This window comes from Salvelinus fontinalis, chromosome 7, assembly GCF_029448725.1.
Source record: "Salvelinus fontinalis isolate EN_2023a chromosome 7, ASM2944872v1, whole genome shotgun sequence".
NCBI classification, from domain to species: Eukaryota; Metazoa; Chordata; class Actinopteri; order Salmoniformes; family Salmonidae; genus Salvelinus; species Salvelinus fontinalis.
In genome coordinates, this window is record NC_074671.1 from 43,856,474 (window position 1) to 43,862,234 (window position 5,761).

The 5,761-nt window shown below is 42.4% G+C and overlaps 1 long non-coding RNA gene across 1 annotated transcript; it reads left to right on the top strand.

The window, feature by feature from the left end:
- The first annotated feature begins 276 nt into the window (after positions 1 to 276).
- On the top strand, positions 277 to 5,517 carry LOC129858844 (uncharacterized). Its single transcript, XR_008760100.1, has 3 exons — positions 277 to 825; positions 1,196 to 1,243; positions 5,238 to 5,517. It is a non-coding gene; the product is annotated as an uncharacterized LOC129858844 (long non-coding RNA).
- Positions 5,518 to 5,761: the final 244 nt, after the last annotated feature.

The following is a 5,761-nucleotide window of genomic DNA, read 5'->3' on the forward strand; positions in this document are numbered from 1 at the left end:
AGAATTATTGTCTACCTGTGAGGTGTATTTAATGGGTAAATAACATTACAACGTGATTTGTATATTTTCTAACGGGAAATCTGGATGGCAGACATTTTATTATGATGGCCACCCTGGTTCACTGATGGGCTTTCCAGACTGTCTCCAAGCTTTAGCTAATGTTCCTTAAGGTATCTAGTGTTAGTGTACCATCTTTGGTACTTGTATCATAAAATGGAACAATTATGTCACCTATCCCTGGACTATATCGTAAATTATGCGCTAAAGCAAGGTAGCGTCTATGAATGGGTTAACTGACATGTGACCGCGGTAACTACTGTATAGCAAACTAATCGTATCATCAAGAAGTCCCAAAGAGAAGTCTTCACAAAACCGAATGTAATTTTTTTTAAGGACACTAACCTTAACACGAACCTAGTTTTGCTCAGCTTCTTGATGTCTGCACTTGTACTGTAATTTCAGTGTATGCAAGAAAAAGCAACTGTTCTGCGTGCTATTTTTAACTTTGATTCCGGTGGTTTTGGTACACCCTCTGCCTGGATTGGATGAGTGCAAGATGTATTGGTAGACAAATATGTCAATCACTCATAGAACGCAATGAATACGTCTTGGAGAGTAGTTGTCTGTATTTACGGCATCGAATTAGAGGGGTGAACGTTATGACCACACGAGGGCAGTGTGTCCATTATTCCAGGTAAGGTATTTCAAATCACTGGTGACTGCATAAAAGTTGAGGGATACTTTTAATACCTTCATTTTCATCCTCATCAGACTGACTGTTACAAGAACTGCATTTTGTTTGGGGCAAAACATGTTAATTAACAGGTATGTTTCTGCATTTACTCATTTACTTCTGTTCAATGTCATGTGGAGGTAAATTATTTATGAATGCTTAAATCAAGAATAACAGCATTTATGTAGTCAATCTTTAACAATGCCTTGATTCAATTAAGGTTGTCATAGAAAGTTGCACCTCTACATTCACAAATGTTTGTGTTTCATTTTGAAACAGTTGTTTATGTATGACAGAGTTGTAAAACCAGCTCAATATAGCCAGTTAAAGCATTATACTGGCAGATTGCAGGCTAAAAGTACATTAACAATGTCATTATACAAACACTTGTATGTTTGTATACCGTTATTATGTTTGTTTGTTTGAATTTTTGTCTTTATCATCTCCATTATTTTGCTGTAGGTTTACCAAAAGCATGTGGACAGTATTTGGTGTCTGTGTGCCCCACTGGTAAGTCTGTTACTATATTCTGCCGTACAGACATTTAAAAAATGCAGAAATTAGTGATTGAGATGGATCATAGGGTGAGAATTCCAGATATGTATTTTCCAACATGGCGCCAGTACAATTGCAGGCTAAGCACATAAACAGAACAGGTTGCTCCTTGGTATTTTGACCCTTCCTTTCAATAAACCCCAGAAGCAATCTTAGATGTGGTCTCAAATTCAGAATAGCATAATACAATTAATCATACTGTAGCGATCTTTGCTATATGGGCCACATTACAATTCCCACCAAGTGTTTGCGACCCGGGTTTGCTTCCCTTCCCCTTGCTCACTACATTGGTGTCAGAAGTAGGATGGTGGTTGTGAGGCCATCAGAACAGAAGGCCCGGATGTGTGAGGGGGCTGAGTAGTCGAATCACGGGTATGTGCCTTCCCATTCGGAGGGGCAGTGTAGTCTCACTATATGAGCCACGTTGCAATTCCCACAAAGTGAGTTAACCCTATTGGTAAAATGAGTTGGATGTTTGCCTTTCATGCAAGTGACCCAGGTTTGCTTCCCTGCCCCACCATTCCCTACAATACCATTGGTAATACAAAGTAGACATACAGTCTATCAAACGTTGAAGGTTCGGCCTAGGTAGAATTTCATTAACTAGACACAGACTCTGCGAAAAGAAGAAGGGAAACCTGACACAGCCACAAGACCACGAGTGTGAAATTCAAACCCAAATACATGCCAATAGTTAAACCACATATGTACCTAGTAAACATGTGGTTGCAGAAAGCACATTATATGTGGTGCCAAGATATGAAGATGTCTTCTTGACATGTTATGTGACACAGACACTAGCCACCATCTCTCAATGAGGTTTTGAAGCGGTACTTAAAAAGCTGTAGTGTACCCTTACAGATAGGCAAAAAAAACATATCTGAGGAAGTGTAGGGGGAAATTGCGATGTACCTGAGCTAAACCTTGTTCACCATCTTCTTTTTAATTGGTGAGCGACTGTGTTTTCAGCACTTTTATCTCAAACTCGTTTTTGAAAGGCTCTCTCTTGTCCCTTTGCAGCAGAAATATAGTGAGCAATATGTTTGGAACATCGAATCACAATGTGTTTGGAACATCGAATCGCAATAAAATCACAGTATCGAATTGTAATACATATAGAATCATGATGCACCATATATACAAAAGTATGTGGACACCGTCAAATTAGTGGATTCAGCTATTTCAGACAAACCCGTTGCTGACAGATGTATAAAATGCAATCTCCGTAGACAAACTTTGGCAGTAGAATGGTCTTACTGAAGAGCTCAGTGACATTCAACGGAGCACCGTCATAGGATGCCACCTTTCCAATAAGTCAGTTTGTCAAATTTCTGCCCTGCTAGAGCTGCCCCGGTCAACTGTAAGTGCTGTTATTGTGAAGTGGTCGGTGACACTAGCTCACAGAACGGGACAGCCAAGTGCTGAAGCGTGTAAATAATATTCTGTCCTCAGTTGCAACACTCACTACCGAGTAACAAACTGCCTCTGGAAGCAACTTCACCACAATAACAGTTCGGAGCAGTGGAAACACGTTCTCTGGAGTGATGAATCATGCTTCACCATATGGCAGGACAAATCTGGGTTTGGCGGATGCCAGGAGAATGCTTCCTGAACGAATGCATAATGCCACTGTAAAGTTTGGTGGAGGAGGAATTATAGTCTCGGGCTGTTTTTCATAGTTCGGGCTAGGCCCCTTAGTTCCAGTGAAGGGGAATCTTAACTCCACAGCATACAATGACATTCTAGTTGTTTTTGTGCTTCCAATTTTTTGGCAACAGTTTTGGGAAGGCCCTTTCCTGTTTCAGCATGACAATGCCCACGTGCACAAAGCAAGGTCCATACAGAAATGTTTTGTCGAGATCAGTGTGGAAGACCTTGACTGGCCTGCACAGAGCCCTGACCTCAACCCCATCGAACACCTTTGAGATGAATTGGAACACTGACTGCGTGTCACGCCTAATCGCCCAACATCAGTGCTCGATCTCACTAATGCTCTTGTGGTTGAATGGAAGCAAGTCCCTAAAGCAATGTTCCAAAATCTAGTGGAACCACTTTTGGCAGAAGAGTGGAGTCTGTTGTCGCAGGGGGGAACATCTGCATATTAATGCCCATGATTTTGGAATGAGATGTTCGACGAGCAGGTGTCCACATACTTTTTGAATCGCAATACATATGGTATTGACACCTCAGTATTGTGATAATATCGTATTGTGAGGTTCCCGGCAATTCCCAGCCCTAATCTGAGGCGCTTGTGACGCAGCATTTCTCTTCTGTCTGAAACGGCAAGGGGAAATGAGACAGGTGTTTTTTTCCCCATTCACCCACAGGGTCTCGTGTGGCTCAGTTGGTAGAGCATGGTGCTTGCAACGCCAGGGTTGTGTGTTCGATTCCCATGGGGAACAGTATGAAAATGTATGAAGTCGCTCTGGAGAATGTAAAATGGGTATTCAAAGGATTCTATGACTGCCCTTATTGGACAAGAGGTCCTACTCCCCTAGTCCTGCTCTCCCAGTAAACAACCCACCCTAGTCTGGACAACTGTGTGGTTACTCTTTTCCAACTACTAGATCGATGACAACACTGTTAACGGCAATGTGGACACTGTGTCGGACCCTCACTATCGGAGCACATCTTAGTTCTTCCTGAATTTAGAGGTTTGGAACTGCTCATTGCCAATGTCTCTGTCACAGACGAAGGAACTTACACACATTACTACAAGACTTCCTCCACTCATTTACGCTAATGTTATTCTTACCATCTCCGGTGAGTGATGCCGGTGCCGTTCCTTTCTGTCTGAGTGGTTTTCAATTGCTTTTTTAATGTCATACATGAGAGATTTTCTCTAGTTAAATTGAGATTCTGCTTCGTTTCATTTGTCATTGTTCATTTGAATGTTCAATCATCAATTCATTCCCTGATCTCATCACTGCATGAAAATAGGGATCTACAGTATGATTATGAAATTTGAGGAAATGTACCATATTTGCTGAGATTTTACTTGTTCACCAATCTACAACTCAAAATACAAGTTGTAAATGACCTGGAAACATCCCCCCCTGTGTCATACTACAGCACACATCTACAGTGTCCCATCAGTGAAGGAAGCTCTGCTCATGGAACATACCACTATGAGACCAGAGAGGGGTATCCTGAGGGGAGGATCTGATCTGATGAAACCAAGATTGAACTCTTTGACCTGAATGCCAAGTGTCACGTCTGGAGGAACCATGGCACCATCTCTACAGTGAAGCATGGTGGTGGCAGCATTATGCTGTGGGGATGTTTTTCAGCGGCAGGGACTGTGAGACTCGTCAGGATCGAGGGAAAGATGAACATAGCAAAGTACCAAGAGATCATTGATGAAAACCTGCTCCAGACCGCTCAGGACCTCAAACTGGGGCGACGGTTCACCTTCCAACAAGAGAAAGACCCTAGGCACACAGCCAAGACAATGCAGGAGTGGCTTCGGGACAGGTCTCTGAATGTCCTTGAGTGGCCCAGCTAGAGCCCATACTTGAAATCGATCTAACATCTCTGGAGAGGCCTGAAAAATAGCTGTGCAGCGACGCTCCCCATCCATCCTGACAGAGCTTGAAAGGATCTGCAGAGAAGAATGGGAGAAATTCTCCAAATACAGGTGTGCCAAGCTTTTAGCGTCATAACCAAGAAGACTCGAGGCTGTTATTGCTGCCAAAGGTGCTTCAACAAAGTACTGAATAAAGGGTCTGAATACTTATGTAAATAAGGTATCTGTCTTTTATTTTTAATAAATTAGCAAAAGATTCTTCAAAACTGTGTTTGGTTTGTCATTATGGGGTATTGTGTGTAGATTGATGAGGAAAAACAGCAATTTAATACATTTTAGAATAAGGATGTAAGGGAACAAAATGTGGAAAAAGTCAAGGGGTCTGAATACTTTCTGAATGCACTGTATATCCCTTTTGCTCAGAAGAGAAAATGCAGATTATCCATCCAGAAGCGGGGCCACCATCTCCAGCATCTTCCCCGTTCCTGGCTGTGGTTGGAACAATAACGGTGTTAGTAGGACCGACAACATTATTACTATATCACAGCTCAAATGTAAATCAAATAATCCTCCCTTCTACTAAAATGAAATGTTGTAGTTATTGTTGTTTTATTAATACGAAGACATGTTAAAGACCCCCTAACCACCTTAGAACCTCATTTGTCACCTGATTTACCTACCAAAAGGTACATTTCAATAAGTGGTGCAGGTCTCCACATGACATTTTCAGCTTTGCTCCTCTGTCCTGACCAACTGTGTTTTTCTCTGTTGTCTTTGTGCAGGGACCGGCGGTTGCTGATCCACGCTCTATTCACCTATCCTCTCCTTTCACCAGGATGCACACACAGACCCTTCTGTAGAGTGTCTGGGAGGTGCATAGGCGTGTCTGGGAGGTGCATAGGCGTGTCTGGGAGGTGCATAGGCGTGTCTGGGAGGTGCATAGGCGT